At 43.6% G+C, this 23447-nt stretch overlaps 1 long non-coding RNA gene across 3 annotated transcripts in view; it reads left to right on the forward strand.

Moving 5' to 3' along the window:
• Positions 1-23447, forward strand: part of LOC136790749 (uncharacterized) — a 33706-nt gene continuing 10259 nt past the window's right edge. Inside the window, exons 1-2 of one of the 3 annotated variants that reach the window (XR_010831261.1) lie at positions 1-243; positions 1501-22555. This is a non-coding gene — a long non-coding RNA (uncharacterized lncRNA). Of the gene's footprint in view, positions 22556-23447 lie in introns of all 3 variants that reach the window. The other 2 variants (XR_010831262.1, XR_010831260.1) reach the window with 2 other exon arrangements.

The raw sequence follows: 23447 nt of genomic DNA on the forward strand, positions 1-23447 counted from the left end.
ACGGGCACGGGGGGGGGCACCGGGCAAAAACCGGGGCTGGGAGAGCTGCGGGGCTTGGCACGCCGCCCCGGCTGCACGGGGTGTCTCGGCAGCCCTAGGAGCATCCTGTGTTGGACGGTGATAGCACGGGCTGGCTCTGCGAAACGCAGCGGTCGGCTTCACGTAGCGTGAAGGGCGCTGGCCCTGGGGTCGGTTGTACGCGGTTGCCGAAACTCTGGGCTCCTGGTGAAACGGGCTGTGGTTGTGTGTATGAGCTGGGGCGCAGAGCCCAACGATAGCTGATGAACCCGATAATATTTGGTTTGTGTAGAACCCAATAATGTTTGACAAACCCAATAATATTTGACGAACCCAATAATATTTGATTTATATAGAACCCAATAATATTTGACGAACTAATATCTGATTTATATAGAACCCCAATAATATTTGACGAACTCAATAATATTTGATGAACCCAATAATATCTGATTTATATAGAACCCAGTAATATTTGATGAAACCAATAATATTTGACCAACCCAGTAATATTTGATTTATATAGAACCCAATAATATTTGATGAACCCAATAATATTTGATGAACCCAATAATATTTGATTTGTATAGAACCAATAATATTTTAAGAACCCAATAATATTTGATGAACCCAATAATATTTGATGAACCCAATAATATATATATAGAACCCGATAATATTTGATTTATATAGAACCCAATAATATTTGACGAACCCAATAATATTTGATTTATATAGAACCCAGTAATATTTGACGAACCCAATAATATCTGATTTATATAGAACCCCAATAATATTTGATGAATCCAATAATATCTGATTTATATAGAACCCCAATAATATTTGACAAACTCAATAATATTTGATGAACCCAATAATATCTGATTTATATAGAACCCAGTAATATTTGACGAACCCAATAATATTTGATTTATATAGAACCGAGTAATATTTGATGAACCCAATAATATCTGATTTATATAGAACCCCAATAATATTTGATGAACCCAATAATATTTGATGAACCCAATAATATCTGATTTATATAGAACCCAATGATATTTGATGAAACCGATAATATTTGATGAACCCAATAATATCTGATTTATATAGAACCCAATAATATTTGAGAAACCCAATAATATTTGATGAACCCAATAATATTTGATTTACATAGAACCCAATAATATTTGACGAACCCAATAATATTTGATGAACCCAATAATATTTGATTTACATAGAACCAAATAATATTTGATGAACCCAATAATATTTGATGAACCCAATAATATTTGATTTATATAGAACTCAGTAATATTTGCTGTGTCTCATATGGGTACATACCACGCTACACACGTCCTTCCCGTCCCTGTGTTGGCCTCCAAGATATCCCAACCATGGCTTTTCTTTATCTATGTGCCCCCACAGGGCATCATAGTGAGATTACATTGTTATCTGACAAATATGTTATTATTCCTCCAGGTGACCTCTGCAAGCTGATTGAGGTATTTGATTCGTCAGAACACACCTTTGACATTGATACCTGACACAAGGGATGTTTGTTGCCCAATCAACTTTTAGCTTGGCTATTTTAAGCAAGATGCCTAACCAGAATGTTTCACGGCTGGTGGAGCATTTAATGGGGTATTTCTCTGTGCTTGTCTCCTTTCCCAGCCCTGCCTAAGTTTTTGCCCCAGCTTTGCCTGCTAAGCTGTTTGAGAAGGGAGCATCGTTCTGTTACCATGTTATTTTCCGGATGGTTGATGGATTTGCCTTCTCTGGGGAATCTTTAACTCCTGGAAAGGTTTTACGTGGGAGAAGTGTAGTCCCAAAGCTGGGAAAAAAATATGCACATCAGGGAGTTTAATACCGGAAAGTTTAGGCTTGCATGAGTTGCCTTGCTTCTTTGAGGTGTGTTTTTAAAGGAAAAGGTACTAGCAGAATGAAATAAGAACAAGGGGATTGTCTAGGTAGGAGTCCTCTCTTAAGATATTAATTTCTTAGGTGCGTGTCGCTGAACAGTTAAGTACAAAATTCTTGGAGAGAGATGTTTTTGGGACAGGATCCCATGGAAAGCATTCGAATTAGTGTATTAACATCTATTTAGGGCATCTCCCAGTGCCTCCAGAGAGTAAGACCGTTGAGCCTACTAAGAAAATACATTCTTTCATGAAGATGGGACAAGTGGAGAGCTATTTTGGACCCTTGTTTAGTGAAATCAGGTCTCTGCTCACAGGGAGTCAGTCTGCCCAAGGACATGATTATCGACTTTGCTTGAGGATGTGAGCAGCATGGGCTTGTTGTCAGTGCAAGGTAAGTAGAGGCTAGGAGGCACCAGTTCTCAGTGTAAAATTATTTCACAATTTTGAAATAAGCAAATCTACCACCCCATCCACTTAAAACAGATATAGGGAGAGGTCTTAGCCTGCTATGGTGCCAGAAGGGCTGGGATTAAGGCATCAGATTTCCTGATACCTTAGACTGTAAGATTCAGCTCTGTGGTGTGGAATATGCTCTTTGCCACAGGTGGTGGTAAATGGTAAAAAATTATAAATAATAAAAAAAATAGAATTACAGAGCAAGAAACCATAAGGGGCCTTAATAGCACAAAAATTCCCACTGGAACAGGTTCCTGCTGGCTGCTGCAGGCTAGAAGAGGACACAAAAGTCTGGCTGTGCATTTGCTCCAGCTTGCCTTTGTCTTGGCCATCATTGCTGGGCTCTCTCGAAAGGAGGCTGGTGAGAAGGATGCTACAGTCACCCATAATGTGTATTTAATGTCCTCTTGCAGCCCGCAGTTATAGGGGGAGGATTTTTTTTTTTCTACTGAAGCAGCAGCGTGGTGCAGCTGGCTTGCCTGAGCTGCTTCAGGCAGTGCTGGGACACAACACAGCTGTACCGACACCAGATATGTGAGTCTCTTGCCACAAGTACAGGAGCATGCCTATCCCTCTGAGTAAATACAGGGGCAAAAACAAATGACAACTTGGAAGTAGCGTAGCACAACACGAGGGGAAGTGCTGAAAGCCTCTTCCCAGAGTCACTAGAGGGCCCATGCTCTTGGTGAGATTAGGAACACCCTGAAAATAGTTTGGCGCTGGTTAGTTGACCATTTCTGCCAGCTTAAACCTGGCACAGAAGGAGGACAGAGAAGGATGCAGGGGTAAGAGTTGAGTTTTCTGACCATTTTAGTCTCCCTGACAAGTGTTCTGATAAACCTTTGGTGTAAGCCTGGGTTTGTGGTGCAGAGGGGACTAATGCCAGCTGACAAGCTGACTCCCAGCTCAGGTCCAGGGTGCTAGCTGTGGCATCATGTCTAATTTTGGCAGATTGTTCCAGGCTGTTCTCGTAAGGGCTGTGCTCAAAGATTTACAGAAGGATGTAGATGAAGCCCCTCATCTCATCAAATTCCCTCACCATACTGTCAGTGGCATTCCTACCTCCAAACCCATAAAATATTGCTCTGGGGGTCCTGTCTGTCACACGCACACCATGAATCATTCAGTTCAGCTGTGCTTCTGCATTTGCAATCCCATGTAGCTTGAAGACAGGATCCAGGCCTCAGGGATTCAATTATGTGCTTGCCACTCAGGCTCTCGTTCCTTGATCCCTCTATGCCCATTCATTTCACTCCGTCCTGCGCTGCTCTTTGCTGTATCAGCCCCAGATGGGCAATTTATTCTCTCCTTTTTCCCACGTGAACCCCGTCTATCACCTGCCTGCCTTTGAAATTAATTTACTGGCTGGCCAGCTGCCCACGTTTTGTCCCTGGCTCCCTCTCATCTGCGCGTAACATGGTGGGGTGCTGCCTGGAGGGGAGTGAGCTCCTTGTGGTGTCTGCATTTACTGCCTCATACCACGGCCCGAAGGAGTGTTTCCCTCCTGTGGGCAGTGCTGCTGGATAGGAGCTCTGCAAATGTTGCAGGATGGGAGGGAAGGAGCTGTTGTGAGTTACCCACATGCTCCTGGGATATCTGTTCATGCCAACAGTCACCATCATGACACAAAGCAGCAGCCTCCTGCTTGGTGGAGAAATATGTATGTACAGTTGTCATAGGCTTGAAAAAGGTGTTTAGTAATCCTTGGAGCCTCCAGAAAGCTCTTGAAAGGGTGTTCTGGTGTTCAGAAACCACCATAGTCTTCCTCTTTTCACTTTTCTAGATGTTCTTTCTGCTGCTGTTTTTAACATCTGTCTAGTTCATCTATCACAGGCAGATTTACAGGTGCTGGCTTGGACTTCTGCTGTCTGTCTGTCTGCCAGTGTTAAGGATGCATGGCTGACCTGGGCAACACATCCCACTGGAGGGGAAATGCACTTCATTTTAGCGTTTTGCCCTGGGATCAAAACCACTTTGAAGGCAGGTGACTGGTCCCAGTGGCATTTCTTAAGTCAAAAGTTACCTCAAAGAGCAGAAGCTTGCAAGACAGGCTGTAAGATCTTCTCACTGCAGAAGCTGTAAAGGACACAGTGTTAAGGGAACCTGCCTGGAAGGCTGGTCACCTATTTTGGGTGCTATAGCTAAACCCCATGGATGATCTGCAGTAACAGTGAAGTTGGTGGATCAGCAAAAACTGTTTACAGACATCAAAGGGCAGAGATTGTCCACAGAAGTGGGAGCAAAGCTGCTACTGAATCGGTGCAATGCACAGAAGTAAATTGATCCAGCAACACAAGTCTTATTTCTGTATAGGACAAGACTTTGCAAACTCAAAGGCAGATGCCTATGCCTTTAATGTCCACCTATTTCTCACAAAGTGGTTGGAGGCGAGGTGAAAAGGAAGACGGGCAGTCATCTTCATTTTCCCTGTACTTTGTTTATGCAGCACTTTGCTCTGAGTGTGTTTTATGGCAGGATGTGTTCTCTCGGACCCCATAACTGAAGGTATGCGTATCCTGGGAAAACCCACCCAATGTACTTTAAGATTTTCAGGAGCGAGGATGAACTACAGACAAGAATTTCAGAGTTGGCTCATATCTTGCAGTCAGGGTCAGTTAGGCTAGTCAGTATAAAAGTTATCTGAACTGCTCTGTAGTTCAACATGAGGGGTCAAGGCTCCTCAGCTGTTATTTGAAGTATCACGGATTTGGATTAATTCCATGCCCACTAACAATGTGAGTTTAGGATCTGCAAGACCTTTTTATGCTTTTGTATATCAGTGCTGTCAGGATCCCCTGAGCTCAGACTTCTGTGATTTTTGGGGAACTCTTTCACTGGCTCACTTAATTCAAATTTTCCCTGCTGTGAATAGCCAGATCTCATGTATTTCTTAGGGCTCCCCAACTTGCAAGACTCTGCTGGTTTCTTTGCAAGAGATTTTAATAACTTGAAGGGGTGGGAAGGGTATCAGCACTTTGACTATGTGCAAGAGCAACACTTACTGACCAAATTAATTGATCAGGCAGAGACATCAAGATTTGGCTATAACTGTCTAAAGAGGCCAGGGTTGTTTGGAGGTGTGAGGTTGGTTTTCCCCACTCCTGTTCTGGGTTTGTCCTTGTACCATGTGGTGGCAGTCTTGCTCACAGTACATCCTCCTGCTTGCATGACTGTTTCTGTGCAGCACGGAAAAGCTCAGTGAACCATGTATGCTATCAGCTGGATAATATCCTACTGTAATGTACTGTGTTCATCCCCACAGCATCAGCAATGCACAACTGCTTCCTTTCCTTGCCATGCTGGAGACATTTATAACTCAGTTTGAAAAAAAACATTCCACTGGCCTGGGTGCTCCAACATACATAGTCAGGGCAGCACAAGTGACAGGGGAGGATGTGACGCTGGGGCATGTGGCACATCACCTGGCCTTTCAGACCTCTTCCTGGCAATCTCAGAGGTGGTAGAAGCTGTGAGCGAGGCTTGGTAGCAGGTAGCAAGTGTCATTGCTTGCAGATCCCCTCCCCTTTCCCCCCGCTAATTCATGCAGGGCTCATTTTTGTGCCTCTCTCTGAGCCCCATTTTGAAGATCTGGGATCTCTTCTCTGGTTATGGGTTTTACTGTGCTGGTGGTTGTGTGGAGGAAGGAGATAGGTAGTATTTATTCTGATGAAGCTGCAGTGTTGTGTTTGGTGGGGCTTTCCAGCAGCAATGGCTTAGCAGGTTGTGTGCAGTGAGTCACCAAGCACTAATAACAGCAGGAAACAGGGGCAGAGAAATGCTCCAGAAATTGTTCAGCTTCTCCTGTTGGGAACCAGGCACAGGGACATGGTTTAGTGTAGTGGTAGGAAATATCTAGACTGGAAGGTTACCTGACATGGTCTGGGGACATGGCTCATTTAAGGTTTCTGTCTTGAATCCTCAAGCATTGCTGTCACCAGCTGAGGTGGAGACTTCCTGACAGACACATACGATACTGAAAGGAGAACTTTTTGCCTGTCAATTTGTCTATTCAGCAAGAATCAAGCTTGAATTTCTTGCTGGTAAGTGAGACCACGCAAGCTCTTTACCCTGCTGCATCTCTCCGTGGGAGATGCTCGCTGTTTTCCTGTGGTTCCTGATCGTTTCTTGCACATTGCTTTGGTTATCAACTAGACCCTGGAATTTAACCCTCATTTTTGAGGTCATCCCTAAGGAGCCTAACTGAAGTGCCTGGAGGAGAGGCAAGGTCCTTAAAGCAAGTTGTGAGAGGCAAGGAGCAAGCGACACTCTCTGGGTTTGTGTGGAAATGCTGAGCTGAAACCAGCCATAATACCTTTTAAAAAATCCTTCAACCCTGGGTCAGACCTGACATGTTTGGAGTGGTCAGGGTGACCTCTGTGTTAGAGGGGTTTGGGGATGTGGGTTCTCTCTGTTTTGGGAATGGTGGTTTTGGAGAAACAGGACATGGCCAAGGGATACCTCTGAAGTGGCAATGAAGAGGCGTGAGGGACACATCCTAGCCACTTAGCTCTTATTTCCTCTGATTGCTCCCAGCTCTGAGCCTGAGCAGATGGTGACCAGGGGCTGCAAGGTCTCATACGCCATGTGAAGGGAGTCAAGAAGGTCTGGGGACAGCCCCAAGCTCTGCGATCCTCCCAGAACTGTTTGGGAAAGAAAGACCTCTTGCAGTCAGAGTAATCCTTGTGCATGTGCAACCATCCTCAAAGTTGAAATGACGCTCTCTTCTCCTCAGAGTTTTTTTTCAGTCCCTTCTCCTCCTGCCCATTTGTGTGGTGACCACAGCTGACACAGACAAGAGCACACCTCTGCAGTTTCTGGGAGGTATCAGCAAGCCTTTTCCATGGGCAGCTGGGAACCAGATACAGAATAGAAAGATGCAATGCAAGCACGGTGGGAATTTGGGCCTAGGACCGCTGTTCAGAACAGCTTAGACACTGATTTGAGTAACTCAAAATGCAGCGAGAGCTAGAAGGGCTCTTGCTCTATCCTCTTTCACCTCCAGATCTGGAGCACCCAACTAACCCAGAGCACTGCTGAGAGTTAGAGCTTTGTCTAGAGGTTTTGGAGAAATTCAAAATTTTGTCTCTGAAACAAAGTGAAGCTGCAGCCTTGTGTCGTTCTGGTGTAGCAGGACAGTAGATATCTACTCAGTTGCAGGTCTGCCCAACCTGGGGAGCATGAAGTAGGATTCATATCAAAATATGTTCTCCCCAAGGAAAGAAAGTGATGTGAGTCAACTGTGTCTGCTCCTCGGTTATATTATCCTCTTAGAAAAATGAGTAAGCAAATCATGAACATTTGCAGCAGTGGATGAAAGAGATTCTGCATGGTGTGGGAAGGGAGGTGGACAGGAAGGCCAAGCAGCAGATAATTTGTCTAAGGGGCAAGGAGAATGAAGGGAGTTACTCACCATTTTCACAGTTGCTGCAAGCTAATTAAGAGATTGAAGTAATTCTGCAAACTTCTGCATACATCATGGAAAAGCAGCTAATTAATTAACAGTGCAAATCATAATCATTAAGGAATTAATCTTTCATGAACTTAATTGGGAATGGTGAGTGTACATGGGAGGATGACTTTTGGAGTATGAATTACAGTTATTTCTTTCCAAATCACTGCTAGTTAATGACGAAAGAGAGCACTATTCTGAGCAAACAATGCAGAAGGGAACACGGGCTGTGTAATGATCACAGCTACGAGTTGTAATTGATTTGTGTGTTGGTAAGGCTCACAAATTGGAGTGGTATTTGGTGTGATGGTTCTGTTCCTAGAGACCACCATTTGGTTATGGTAATGAAGGGTTACATCGTCCTTGAGCTGGACCACGAGACTTCCCTATCTGGGACTACCCTAAGGGGCATGTTCTTGCTAAATCTAGATCTAAAAACTCCAAGTGGTGTTTCCCAGGGTTTTTGGATGCGCTTGTGGCTTTCCAGACTATTACAAGTGTATCTTTCATTTTATGCCTGTGTTTGGGATCCAGTTCCCACTGGCTGACCCCCTTCTCCTCCCCTCTGCCATACAGAGGTCGTTTCTGCACCAGGGTGTTGTGAGCGTGTCAGGGTGCTCCCAGTACAGAAATCCCTGGCTGTGCTTTGGAGAGTTTTCTGCCTTAGATAATCGTCTCTGTTTCCTCTAAGTTCTAGCGCGGGGGTCTTGGCTTTAGACTGCATGCTGCTAATAATCGTTCTTAAACCAGGCAGTCGTACAGACTGCGAATTGGGTAAGCCTAAAGACGTGTTCAGGGTGGGGGGAGAGGCAGATCTTACTGAGATTTACCCTGGGTAGCACATGCCAGTGGAGTCACACTAATGGAAAAATGTGGGAATATTTTATATATATAAAAATATATTTTTCTTATATAAAAATATATTTTATTATATAAAATTCTATTTTTATATAAAATATTTTTTTATTTCTGGTTAGGGAGTCTGACATAAGGGTCCTCCACAGACCAGGAAGCTACAAATTGGAACAAAAACTAATTAACAACCTTCCTTATTGAAACATGACTTAAACTATATAGTTAGATACCCATTGCTATGATAACACAGCTCTTCTAGGAGCAACTGATAGATTCATTGTTCATTAAAGTCTTTAACAATCTTATTCTCCTTGTTTATTTATTTTTAGTGGATTTAAAGTGTTTTATTCATTTTTATTTTTATGTTCTGGACATAGATAACAGCCTATATCAGAAGCCAACACAGTCTAAGAATAAAGGCTGCTTACAAATATCACTCTCCTCTGAAAACATTTCCTTCCGGATGCTATGCACCTGTAGTTAGGCTGTGCGTCTGCACAGACATCTGTTTGCATTCTCCCCTTCCAGCAGAGTAGGAAATGTGTCTTTCAGGTGGAATTGCTAGGAGGCACAGGATATTTTCACACTTTGCTCTTCCAGGCTTTCTTTGACATTCCCAGTCCCTTCTGTGAGTTCCAGTAAACAATAGCCTAGCCAGTCCTCTTCGGTATGCAGGCACTTGGTTCTTGTGCAGTGCGGTAAGGATGGCAGCAGTGGAGGCAGTGGAATCAACCTTTTGTATAATGGGTGGTGAACTGGAAAGAAAACAAGCTACTCATGGACCTTGCTTACCAGATTTGGTGCAGAATGTCCAGCACAAACCAAAGGATGTGGTCTTATGAATTAGGAATTAGAGTCCTTTCAGACTGAGTGTTTTACTTTGCTTTGATAAAGGGCATATCTATAAAGTTCAGACTTCCTTCTGGCATGAGTGCTTGGACTGTTTCAATGTTTCCCCACAAAACTTGTGCCTTTTCCAGGGTTCCATGTGATATTGGAGAGCATGCAATAGTCCATGCCCTGCATGATGACTGGGAACCAGACAAATGCCAACTCACCTGTTCTTCAAGCAGGAGACCCATGCAGAATGAAGCAAAGTAGCTTTTTTTTTTTTTTAAAAAAAATATATATTTCTCCTATGTACATATTTCATACTATATACATATATACATCTACATATATATATATTCATATATATACACATACATATCTCATATTTCTCATATATGAGAGCAGGTTGTATTAATATGGGCTTTAGGCTCCTAAATGCCTTTGTGAATTTGGGCTTCAGATATTAGGGAGAACGAAATATTCATGGCTTGATGGAGTAAACCAGTCCCATGTATTCTTTATGGATTTTACTGAAAGAAATAAGTGAGCAAGTATGTGCTTATCAAGAACATTGCTAGGCTAATTTATTACAGTTTCATGAAACTAATTAAAGAGGAACAAGACAAGGATGAAAATGAGGTCACAATTAAGGCTGAAACAATAAATCACTGCATTCAGAAATGTAATATAGAAAAAAAAAACCCACATACACGCAAAACCCCACACTGAGCTGAATTATGAGTTTGGCACCAGAAAGAACTAAATCTTTGTGTAAATTCTGTTCAGAAGAAGATAACGTAGACTAAGCTCTGTTTGAGCCAAAAAGTACAACTCATTTCCTTGTGGATTAGTGCATTGGGCTTTGCTGGGGAGAACCTGATGCATCATGAGCACAAGTCTCTGTAGGATCCAGGCACCAGGTCTGGTTTAGCCCATTGCTGGATGGTGTTGCTTAGCGTAGCATCTCTCTGCCCAATATTCTTCCCATAATGAAGGAAAAAACATGACTGCTCAGAGCTGCTCACTTTTAACATGCTCTCCTTGAACATCTCTGTGCTTACATGGTTTTATGTTGGTCCTTATTTCCCTCTTTCAGGTATGTACAAATATAAATTTTTTTTTTCCTTTTCTTTTTTTCCCCCCACACCCTTCAGACAAAGGCAATTGCCAAATCAAGCTAAACAGAAGTTTTAAGTAATAGTCTTTTTAATAGCCTATATTTACTGACAAACCGGGATATGCACATGCTCAAGAATAAGAAATCGGACCTGCCAGGGTCCTTTCATTAAAGCAAAAGAGAAGATAGACATGCTTTATCTCTGCGGTTCCTTCCCCTGTGCTGTGATCAGATGGAGAAGTACTGTCCTAGGACAACTTCTCCAAATGACACGAACCTTTCTTTTCTCTTTCACTGAATAGCTTGCCTGAGGAAGGGAGAGACATGCAAATTCAGATGTTGCCCAAGCTTTTGCCTTCGCATGGTTTCATATTTACCTGGCAACCTCCAAATTTACCCATATAGGAATGCCTAATGAAATTGCAATATTTTAATCCTGCCTTTTCTCCATCACATGTAGAATTTACCTTTATTTCTGCTGTAAATTCTATTTACATTTTAAATAGGCAGTGAGACGGTGGACAATGGAGCAAAGGAACAGACCACAAAAACTAGAAGGAAATGAAAGAGAAAAGAGATCCTGCATGGTGTGGAAGAGCAGAATTTTTTACTATTCCGTGTACTGCCTGCTGCATAATAACAAACGAGGTCACTATTCTTGTGAAGCAAAGTTGATTTTTCACATAGAATAACACATGGAGGGATGACTTCCGTGCTGAATGCAAAGGCTAGCTTCAGAGAGCTTTCTCCAACCTCCCCCTACCACATCCTGCTCCCCTCTAATGAAAAAAATTTATTGCACTACTTAGGAAAAAAAAAACCAAACACCTCTTAAACAGTGTAGAAATAAACATGCTTTGTGTCTCTGCGGTACAGATGATTGCACCCTACTGTAGGCAAGGCAAAGACGTTACTTAAAGCACTGCAGCCCATGCTGTTAGGGTGGGGTGTTGTACTGCATTCTGCTACTTCCTTTTCTCTTCTATATCTTTGGGCTCTGTTAAGGCTCCTCCAGCCCCTGGGTACGTGCCCCTTCCAGGCATGCATGGATCTGGCTTGACCAAGTGGAGTTGGCTTGGACCCTTCTGATTAAATTGTTTTCCCAGGCTTTGAGTCGACTTGCTAGGATTGCTCCAGCTCCGTTTTGGTCCTGGGAGCCTCCCATACAAACCTACTTCTGAATTTCCCATGAAGAACTGATGGAGGAGCAGACTTCCTCCCTCCCTTTCACAGCTGGTATTTTTTGCTGAGGGGTGTCTGCGTGTGTTTGTGTGTGGTGGCTGCCTTATCTCCTGAAATAGAATAATAAATGTGTCAATCCATAGACGGAGACAAGCAGGGAATAGCCCTGCTGCTGTCTCTTTGTCCTATATACTGCTCGCTGCATTAATTAAACTTCATGCAGGAAAAATAATATGTTAACAGTACTAAAACAGCACTAATAGATGACCTGGCCAATTTCTTTAGTGGCAAAGTATAAATTTTAAGTGTTTCTCTTCATTAAGAGATCTTCAAGATTGCAATGCTGTAGATTACTGTTCCAGGACACTTGAGATTATGCCCTAACAGCAGATTTCACACTGAAATGAGGGACAATTTAGTACTTACATGAACTTGCAACTTTAAATGGTTATGTACTACACATAGTGACTAGCTACTGCTCTTGCTTCATCATTCCCAGGCTGACACTATAATGGCAAGCTGTCATTTTCCTGGCTGTTGGCAGCAGGATAGAGTGCTTAGGAGTGTGCCTTTGTGGTGCTGACAGCTGTGAAGCACAGGAACAAGGCTAAAAACAAACCAAATTTGAACTGTAACCATGCTGTACTTAACAGAACTGGAAACTTGGTTTTCTTCAGCAATGTTTGCAGCTGACTCACCTTCAAATGTGATTTTTGTTCAAACAGAAACCCAGCTATTTCCTGAATTTTAAGCTGAAATATCTGCATGGTATCATAGAAGAGAATTAGTCTGACGTCGCTAAATTCCAAACCCAAGCACACCTTTAAAGATGTGAAATTGCCAGAGAAAATGCAAAACTTTCTCTAAAATGTTTGCGGTTAATTGTCTCTTACTGTGGGAACATCTCAGACTTTTTTTTTTTTTTCCTAATGCTCTTGAGATTGAAATGGGGAGAAAAAAAGAAGAAAGAAAAAAAGAAATAAATGAAAATGAAGGCTCCAAGGTTCAGTGCTTTAAGAAAAATGTCACTCTTGGGTGAAATTGCAAGTGTCAGCAAAACTGTCAAGGACTGGTGGAATCCATAACACCCATAATTAGTGTTGCATTAAGTGGATGCTGATCTCAGCTCCAGTCCTTAAAGTGAAAGTAACTCCTTTGATTTCAGTAGAGTTACTGAAGATTATTCTAACTATAAATGAGATCATACTCACAGAGAAGCAGTAATATTTGTCACTTATATATCTTATTAGAATGAGAGAGATCTCCGAAATAACATTGTTCAGAAGAAGAACTATCCAGGCGTTTGTTCCCATTTATTCATCCTCTGCAGGCAAATGTACAAACAAGACAGAAATAAAGACAAATAAAGAACAAACTGCAAGAAAGTGTTAGAGCATAATCTCAGGAAGACTGCTAGGGAATTCCCAAACAGAGGTGCATGTTAAAGTGCTGTGATCCTTGCAGTTCTTGCAGCTGGCATGATTTTTAAACTACTTCTCTTGCTCTGCTGGCCGCTCATCTAATGTAGGCCAGGACGGGGTTTGCTTTATTTGCAATGACAGCACACTGCCAATTTATCACCCCAGGGTCTTTCCAGTCAGGGCTGCTGGTGGTAGGAGGGCTCAGAGCTTCTAGTTCACTGCTCTAACCCCTCCACTGGGCTCAGCTGCCCTGGACTTGCGGCCAACAGCTTTCCAAGGAGATTTCTGCCCATTTGCATGGGGCTCATCTTGTCAGCTCATCAGCATTAAGTACCGTCCATGCTCAAACCCTTGCCCTGTGGGAATCACCCTGAAGATCAGAGACATCAGGGAGAGTGCACAAACAAAGTTTTCTTTTTTTCTGAAAAGAAAATTGACCTTTTCTAAGGGAAAATTTTGAGGCTTCCTTTTTAAACTGTATATAGAATAAGCCTTGGAGCTGGAAAAATGTTTCTCTTGCCTTTTTTTTTTTTTTTTTCTTTCACCACAGATATTAAGACTGATTCAGTGGTGTCAGAATAGGGCCAGGGTCACTGAGTTTTTCACAACACAAACTAAAGTTTAAGGTAGTTGAATTTAATTTTTAATGTATCTGAGCAATGTTGCAATGAGACTCCTGTGTAAGAAATGTCAGTGTGCAACATTAAAAGGTGAGAAAAACCCTGGTATACACACTTTTAGCGTTCTTCTCTACCCACACCTTTCAGGACATCAGCTAGAAGAGTACCTTGTTTTCAGGTGTGGATCTCATCTTGAATGCTCAGATTTGGCAGCAGTAGAGCAGTCAGGCTGAGTGTTTGCAGTTGAGTTAAATGTCAGTGTGGTGAGATTTTGGATGCTGAGGATAGATATATAGCACTTTGTTTCCACCTAAACATTGCAGTAGATGCCTAAATCCATTGCCAAGTGTAACTGTTAGTGTCTTTTGCAGGGTTCATCTGTCCAGATTGAGATCTCCAGTACCATGCTATTTCTGTGCTGGCAGGAGCTGAGAGCACATAGTAGTGCAGACCAGTGGTGTGATGTGTTTTCAGCACTTGCATTATCATGCAGCCTCTTCTTGTCTGAGGAGGACAGGTAAATCAGGTGACCTGATGCTCACCTCTAGCAGCAATTTTCCTTTATGAATCTCATCTATGGCATCTTCTATTTATCTTCCTTACAGATGGAATAGCCCTTGGAGCGCATGGCACATACCCACCTCTCTGAGACCTCTTTGTGCTTATCAGGAACTCTCTTTCCGCTTGAGATCCCCACACAGCTGTTATGCTGTTGTCTTCTGGTGTGAAAAGAGAAATCCTCCAGCTGGAGAAGCAAATCACCTGCTCACTTGCTTCTTTTCTGTATCATCTTCTGGAGGCTGAAGGCATAGCAGGGAGGAGGACAACTAGCTCTGCAGGCTGCTTATGAGTGCTGCCTGTTTTTGTGGCATGAGGCCAGCTGGGTTGCCCTTTGGTGGTGTGGGACTGTAGAATGGATCGGATGGCGTGTGGTCTCCATGCTCGAGTGCTCAGGGTGCTGGCTCAGAGGAGTAATGGAGCACTCTCCGAGACACGCGCTCTCCTCCCATTGATTCAGCAGGCTGTTCTCTTCTGTCTGTCTGAGCTTGCGGGCTTTTCGAGGCCAAGGCTTGATGAATGAAACTCTGGTAATTACTACAACATGAATTCAGGAGGATCCTATTGGTAGGGTTCATCAGCAACTCATTAATTAAACTGTTGCCATGGTGCCGGTTGCCCTGGTAGCATGAAATCCTTTCTCCTCCCTTTCCCCTCCTCCTCTGCAGTTCACAGGCTTCTCATTCATATTCTTGTACTTAACATGAATGAAGCCAGAGAGCACGGGGCTAGGGGAAGAGGCACTTGAGGAGAGAAGATGCTTTTTCCCCCACTGTGACTACCCCCTCATGGGCCTGAATAATCACTCAGCTCTTCCTCTGTGTTTTTCTTTCCTTGGAAACACAAATTCTGCCTCATACACATCCTGTCTTTTTTTTTTCTATGGTTGCTTACAGCTCAAATCCCAATTACCCCAAGCACCTGTGTTCTTGGAATGAGCTCCTGTGATTGACAGTGGTGCAAGTAAAGGGCTGGGCACTTTATCTACAGCCTAATTGCAGAGGCTTGGCAGTTTTCTAGAGGTAAGCCTTTGCCTGTGTGGGTTTTCTCTGCTTGATTAAATCACAATATTTCCTCTGTCTCTGAAGCCAGAAAGGACCATTAACTCTTCCAGGCTGTCCACCTTCATAGGACACAGCAGTGACTCCCCCCCATGTCTTCTGCTTTGTGCCTGAAAGCTTCTGGCTGATCTGTGATTTCCTTGCCAGAAGATGCCTCATCTTTGTATAAATGTTGATAATGATGGAGAACACAGCACCCTGTGGCAACCTGTCCATCCAGGTGTCTAACCACTCCTTGTTGCCAAGAATCAGCCCCCCCAACATGCATGGTAGGTCTTGTATGACATTACTTCTCTCTTTCATGTTTTTTTGCCTGTGGGTGCTTTCTCACAGAATCTAGCAGCTCCCTTCTTCAGAGATGAAATCCCATCTCATCCCTGTGGATGTAGATGGATGGTTGATGATTTGCCCTCAGCCCACCATTCTGGCCATGTCTGGCTGTAAATATTTGCAGAAGAAATGCATCCATAGGAAGACATGGTTGTATTCATTCTGTAAGGGTGTTTTTCTGGTTCAAAGGGTTTGAAGTAATAATGATAGGGCTGTGTTTCAGCATCTAAGAACAATGTTTTCATAGCACAAAACTGAGAGTATATGGTATGTATGAGTGTGAGGAAGTACAGCCAGCTGGGGTGGTGTCAGAGGAACACACATGATTAAAGAGTCAAACCTGACCTTGTCCTTATAGCTGCTGGGAGTGATCACTGGTGTGTGCTGTCCTTTGAGCTCTGTTCTGGGGAAAGACACAGTTGTTATGGGCCAAAATCACACCTGTTGTGCAAGAACAAGTAGGTAGTTTGGACGACTAGGGTTCTGAGGTCCATTTTTCTCCCTAGCTCTGTTTTATTTAACAGTCTAGACATTGCATTAGAAGTAGGGATGAAATTTATCCCATGGGCTAGATTATTCCCTGTCTGCCTGCTACAAGGTGTCACCCAACTTCGTCCAAAGTCTCTGGCAATGGCAATGCTTTGAAGGAGGGCAGTGGAGCAGATGGGGCTAGGGTCTGAGCAAAAATGAAAATTCAAAGGTCCCTGATTTGGCCCTACCTAGAAATGTGATAAAGTGCTAAGTCTGTCATATCAGTTCTGTTTTCTCCAGGCATTATATGTTCTGCTTCACTCCCTGCCCATTCAGATGAATGTAAAACCCTTGTGAAAGTGCCATGAAAGCTGGAACCCCTGGCAGAGGACAGCACCTTCTTCCCTGGTAGCTCAGAGCCAGCACGTGTGACTACACTGGTGTTACTGTGGAGCTTCTTGAGCAAAATACACAGACAAATAGAGACAGACCAACTGCCCATTGCAGTCTGTTGCCAAAATAATTTCAGCCCATCTGAGGACAAAGCAAGAAGGACCCCACTTGTCTCATTGCCTCTAAATTACTATGTGAGTAAGAAATGCTTGTATCTGTGGGGAAAAGCTGCCTGTCCTAGAGATGAGAAACCTGGTACAGCCTGGCCTACCTCTTTGTGGGCTGTTACTTGGTTTCTCACTGTGGTTTTCCTTCCCCTCGAGTTTTCTGCACTAATTTTGTAATAACAGTTAGTGCTGGGTTTCATAAACAGACATACAACATGCAATTAGAGTTTGCTTTGTGTGAAATAAAGTAGCTGTGAGTCATATCCAGACAAGTGAATTATCTGTGATTATTCAGCCAAGAAGGGAGACAGTGGTGTGCAGAGGAATGTGCTATGTATCCTTATTAATATTTTGCTATATACCATGGCAGGGCTGGCTCCTTGGGATGTCTGCATACAAACAGCAACACGACTGACTCCTCAGAGGCCATGTTCCTCTGCTACTAAGACTTATGCATCATGGCATTAACATTGCTTGGTCTTTCTCTGTTCCTAAAAAGAATAAAAGGAGAGTTACTTGGTAGACACAAGTGTCTTTAGGAGTCTGAAGTTAAATGAAGCAAATCATGTATGTGGGGAGGAACACATATGAAAGAAGTCCCTTGAGGGAAGATAGCAAAAAATAGGTTTTCAGCAGTGCCCTTGGTTGATGTGCCTGATGAATCTATTCCTTTTTGTCCTCTGGGAATGAAAAGATGTCCCAGGAAGGGGCCTTGGCATGCAGAAGGGACTGGGAAGCCTTTTGGGGTGAGAAGTTGCAAGCTCAGTGAATCAAGGTGTTTTCTGCAGTGGCATCACAGCACATTTCTTATTTATTGCCAGGTAGGAAACTTACAGGCTGTGACTCTGCAGTGAGGGAAGCACAGACACACGAGCCATTTCCTGACGGCAGCCAGGGAGAGAGAGGGACGAGGTGTGGGCAATGTGGGCAGGGAGCACGCAGGCTGCCCGCTTCACACAGTTGCATACTTGTCACAGGAGGGGTGATTTTGAAACCAGTGGTGCTTCTTCAAGGGCAGGGTCACGTACAGGGAGGGAGTAGATAGGAGTTGCTAAACAGCATCTTCCCAGTCCCCAGCGCGTAGCTTCAACTGCCCAAAGAAGCTTGTTTGCCATCCATTGCAGGGAATCTGTTGACCCTTCCTCATCCAGTTGCAAACGCCTTCATCTACAAAATGACAAGGAGAAATGCTTAATCCTCCACGATGAATCTAACAGATGCTTCTCCCAGGAAATGAACTAAAGGTTGCAGCTTTGCTTGAGTGATTGTGAGTCAGGTATGAGTCATTCCTCCCTTGAAGGGCATATGGATGGGCTTTGCTGATAAACACACAAAGAGCACAGAGCCTGGGGTGAAAGGTTATCACAGGAAGGAGGAACTAAAAACAAAAAGAAACAAAACCAAACAAATAAATGAGAAAAACAAAACAACACGACCCCCCTGCCTCTGAGATCGTATCGGTATACTCCGAACTGTCTTCTGTTGACAGCACAGTGCATTAGCTGGAGGTTTTAAAGACATTGTCTCTTCCCTCTGCACTTCCACTGCGTAGTAACTTGTAAAAAGTGGACAGGAACTTTCTGTTTTAATGGTATTTGGATATTTCTACCATACAGATAGTTTATATTGAATCTGATCACTGCAAGATGCCTTGAGCCCAGGGAACTGGCAGTTGTGGATAAAGGACATCTGCAGCTGTTTTTGCACACTAGAGCCAGGTGGTCTGAGTATAGATTAACAAACCACTGAATGTGACAGCACAGAGTACTTGAAACCCCCGTAATTAATCTGTGTTTAAAAAAAAAAAAAAAGTCATTTGCAGGGGATAACTTCATACTGGATGGCTTTCCAACTAGCAGTGAGCATAAATGAATGAAATCAGTACAGAAATTGCTGGCCAAAATTACCTAACTTTGTGCTATGCCAATAAGAAAAAAGGTTTGCAATAGTTGTGTTGGGTGTAAAACTGGTTCCTGGAGCAGACTGCAACTGTTTTCAGATGATCCTGTTAGCTCAGTGGTAATCCCTGATCCCATAGGACATCAGAGGCTGGAAAGCTGGCTGCAGCAGCAACAAATTAGCATTAATTGTGCTTCATCTGATGGAGCAAATCCTACCCGAGTGCATCCAGACACCAATTTTCATACGCAGCCATTCTGACCATTTTACTGTCAAGCTGTTTCATAATGATGTACATTTATTTATGGCAAAGTGCCTACGAAAAGCAGTCTAGCATCCTACCTTAGGAGGCCAGTGGACTGTGATCTGTAGGAACAGCTCAAATCTTTTACTAGGCTGACTGCAAGGAGAGGACAGATGTGCTTGTTAGCACGCAAGTCCATTCCTGGGTCAGGAATGGAAGCTGCTGCTGCTTCCAGATAGAAGCAGCTCAGGACCAATTCCTCTGGGTTCAACTTAATTATGCTAATCATTAGAGGGATAAGAGTGGGTGACTCGCAGGACTGAAGAAATAGCTACCCTTTCTGGGAAAAGAGAGTAACTTGTAATTAATGTGAATGGAAAATGGAGAGTTTAATTTGGGCAGAGAGAGGACGAGGTGGTGGGGAAGATTAAAATTAAAATCTCTGACTCAAGTCTGTGGTGTTAGCTGTCTGGGAAGGTTATGATTTTTAGATTTTGGGCTCATAAAGAGCTTACACTTTGCCATGTGGTAGGAAAGTCCAAGGAGATGCTGTTTCTCCTGGCTGCTGACTGTTCCAAGCTGTTGCTGGTGGATGCTTGCAGTACCAGTGTTCCTTTTTGTATGTATTTGTATTGCAGGAGACCTCCTCCTTGTCCCAAGTCTGAGAGAGGAAAGTCTGGGACCAGCCAGACTGTATATTTTTTTGCATGGGTATGTAGAACAGAGCTAATCTTTTCACATTTGTCATCACAACAACCAGGGGGATTACAGGTTTGGACCACCTCATAGCCAATGTGTTGGGCATACCCTTGGCCTACGCAATTCCTCCTGTATCAGTTCAGAAAGTGCCTTTCACCCACTTAACAGCATTTTGTGCCTAGCATAGCTAATGGGTCCAAACCTCCAGAAAATGGGAGTCAGCTCAGAAAGTTACCACTGCTGGAAGGTTAGCCCTGTTGTCCTGCTCCATGGAGGAGGTGGGAGATGCTTTTGGGGGTTTCAAATCTGCATGGCCATGACATTGGTATGAAGGAATAGCACAGAGAAGATCCTGTTCTGGCTCAAGTATCTCTTCCAGAATGGTGACTCTGTTGAGTAAGTCTTAACTTGAAGAGCTGAACCATTTACTGTGTCCCTTGAAAGTCATTTTACTATGTCAATGACCTTGACTGGTTTTTCCTAAAGGGCAGGGGAGAGCACATCCTTCTTAGAGCAATGGCTGTTGCTGGATAAATGACATGGTTTTGGTTCTTCCTCAGGTCTGAAATAGAATCAGCAGACTTTAAAGGTAAGCGCTTTAAAGTAAATTAAAATCCACTTAATATTTAACAACTTTTGTATCAGTGAGGTCATCTCTGAAAGAAAAAGGTATTTGATACCTGTGAAATAGAGGATGGAAGAAAGAGTGGAATGAGGTATTTCTGAAGGGAGCAAGACTTCAGTGTGTCCTTCTGATGAAGAGGGCTTTAGTGACTGCAGCTTTCCCCGCCTGGGAGGGAAAAACATCAGTAGGCCAGGATCGGAAGCAAAATGTGTTGGCCTGCTCTGCTTTCTCCTCCGAACTTTGCTGTCATGGAAGGGCTTTGACAAAGCAGCAGCAAGGCATACTGGAAATCTTCCTCAGAAACAGAAAAGTCAAGTTGCATTCCAGTCAAAAAACAGCTTCCCAAGGCTGGTGACGTACTTCAAGATAGTGAATAAGTGACCCAACAACAATATCTGCTTTTCCCTCTGGCAGGCTTCAGCACCTTGGGAGATGGCTCCGCTGAGTCATTCAGAAAGCAGTTTTCAAAACGTGGCTTCTTGGCCTGGATCTACACAACTTCTTTCTCTGTGAATTTTGGCCCAGTTTCACTGATCAATGAAGGCGGGGTAGGAAACCTGCCCTTCTCCTGCTGCACTGCTCTCATCTGGCAACCAGCTCAGATCTTTTGGCAAAGGCAGCCCCAGCTCCTTAGTGTCCAATTAATTCTGATAAGTCCAACAATTGCTAAAAAAAAACCCTGGGATCTGATTTTTGCAAGTCTCTCCAATGGGATCTTCGTCTCCTGTGCTCTACAGTAGCGAGCCATGTAAGATAGTTAATAAATATAAATATGAAATAGAAGAGATTGCTGGGTTAGATCTTTTCCATTAAGTATTTGGTTTTCAATACATGAAAGCTGGAGCACAGTGCAATGTAAATACAGCTTCATGTTTTAAATATAAAAATTCTGTCCTAGGATGGGCCCTAAGTTACCTGGCAAGTCGTAACAGGTAAGAGGTGTCTCTGTGCTTGTCTGGTTATAGGGAGGCAAGGTGCTGGCAGCATGGCACCTTGCATGACCCTTTTTGTGCAGGTGAATTAGGAGTCCTATATCTAATTTCAAGCCAGAGGATATTCTAGTATCTGTATTGCAGGCGCTAAGATTTTTTTTTGCTTGGGCATAGCTCAGGCAAAGCCACTGGGGATGTTAGAGCAGTAAGAAGACTGTGTCAGAGGACAGCCAGAGCAGGACCACCTTTCCTCTGAGAGCTCACTTTGGAACCAGGACTCTCAGTCTGTGTGAGACTTTTAGTGCTGGCACCACTGCAATCTCCCCCACAACCTGTGATGGGGAAAAAAACACCTGAGTGGGAAAAAAAGAGAATTTTATTTGCACAGCTCTGGGCAGGGCTTGCTCTGCCCTGAAGCAGAGATCTGTGCTGGAGGTAGCATCCAGCTCCTCGAGGTTGTCCCCATGAATTGCCATCACTTTGGCATGGTTGGTGAAGCAGAGAGGAAACAGGAGAGCCCCTGTGGGAGCTGCTACTGCTTCCCATCTGATCTGTAGTGTCAGAAGCAGGCTCTTGAGCCTCAGTGTGAACCAGTGTGTGAAGCATTTCATCCCTTGCCAGCTTCCCAGGAAGTCAATTGTTCTTCCTCCCTTTACAGGCAGCCTCTACAACCAAGGGACTGGGGAGCAAATAGGAGTTGGGGCCTGGGCACCTGTTTCACAGGACATTGGGTCAGATCTGAGAGGCTGGCTACTGGCTCATCTCTGTTCCTGGCTGATGACAGCTGACAGCTGTGGAAGACAGAGGGAGAAAGGAGGAGACAGGCTTGATGTGAAAAAAAAAAGGAATTGGGACTGTAAAAACACACCGATGATGGTTTTTCTAGTAGAATTCCAATTTCAAATCTACATGCGTTGAATCAGTGTTTAGCAAACCCCACTTGCCAGGCCAAATTAGCAGCCTCATTTGTTGCTAGTAGCAGCTCTTTAAAACTCTTAAAGAGGGGCTCCTTTTAAAATGTGGCATAAATAGGATGTTTTTTCAACAGTAGCATTTCCTTGCTTGAGTGCTGCAGTAATTTTTTTACCCTTTGGTCTCCCACAGCTGGTATACCAAAAGAAAATGATAGCACAAAACCCAGCCAAGCTCCTTGGAAATGTAAATAGACCGGAAACACTGATGTCCTCTTAACACAGCATCAATCATTGCCGGGTGCTGGAAGTGGCAGCACATTCATTATGGTCTACATAACCATCACAGGCAGCAGATGGAGCACGTTTAAGACCTAACAGTGGAGTGTTGGAGGTATGCATGATTCTCTGCAGAAAATGGAGCACAGATGGAATCTGTCTTGACCTACTCACTCAGTAACTGCAAATTCCTTATGTTTTCAGAGCAGCTCTCTATTTATCAACAGGCTTTGTGATGAGGTTTGGAGACCATGCATGTAGTCCCTACTCACACTGGTCTCTATTGACTGTTAGCTGGGTGTCCTGTGCATTTGCAGTGAAGTAGCAGACAGTAAACCAAGGCAGGCCGTTAACTTCCACTGGCCTTTTCTCAAGAAAAATTAACCCATTTACCTTTTTTAAGCAGGCTGTTTCCAAAAATAGCAGGCTTTGGAGACACTTCTGTAGGTAAACCATTGCTTCTGGTGCTCAGCACCACATTCTTCAGCCACAAGAAAAGAATCAGATCAATCCATACTGGAAAATTCCTATACCACAGAGCCTTCTCCCAGAATATAGAGGAAACTTAGAAAGCATGATGGGCGGTGCTAGGGCCTCTGTTTGAATGATGGTGGTGTGAGATGCTTTGACCTGGTGATGAAGTGTAGGGTGGCTTTTAGCTATTGTATGTTCTGACTAATAAATATTGTCCCTACCAACGAAAGAGTAAGATGAACTCTGCTTCTAGCTGCAAGACAAAGGGAGCAATTGTTTTAAAGAAAAAGCTGACAAACTGAAGGAATATAATAAATACTCTGCTGTACTCCTTGTTTCAATTACAAGCCTTGCAGGGTGCTTCTTATTAGGAGACATTTGCAGATGTAATTTTTTGGGTGTGCCATCTTTGTCTGAAGGGAACAAGCAACAGTCACTCTCCAATGGATGGACCTTTTTCAGAGGTCTCCCTCTTGAGGAGCTGTCTCTTACCACCTCCTCTTCCCCACTGACTATCACGGGAGCCTGTGAGA

This window comes from Anser cygnoides, chromosome 4, assembly GCF_040182565.1.
Source record: "Anser cygnoides isolate HZ-2024a breed goose chromosome 4, Taihu_goose_T2T_genome, whole genome shotgun sequence".
NCBI classification, from domain to species: domain Eukaryota; kingdom Metazoa; phylum Chordata; class Aves; order Anseriformes; family Anatidae; genus Anser; species Anser cygnoides.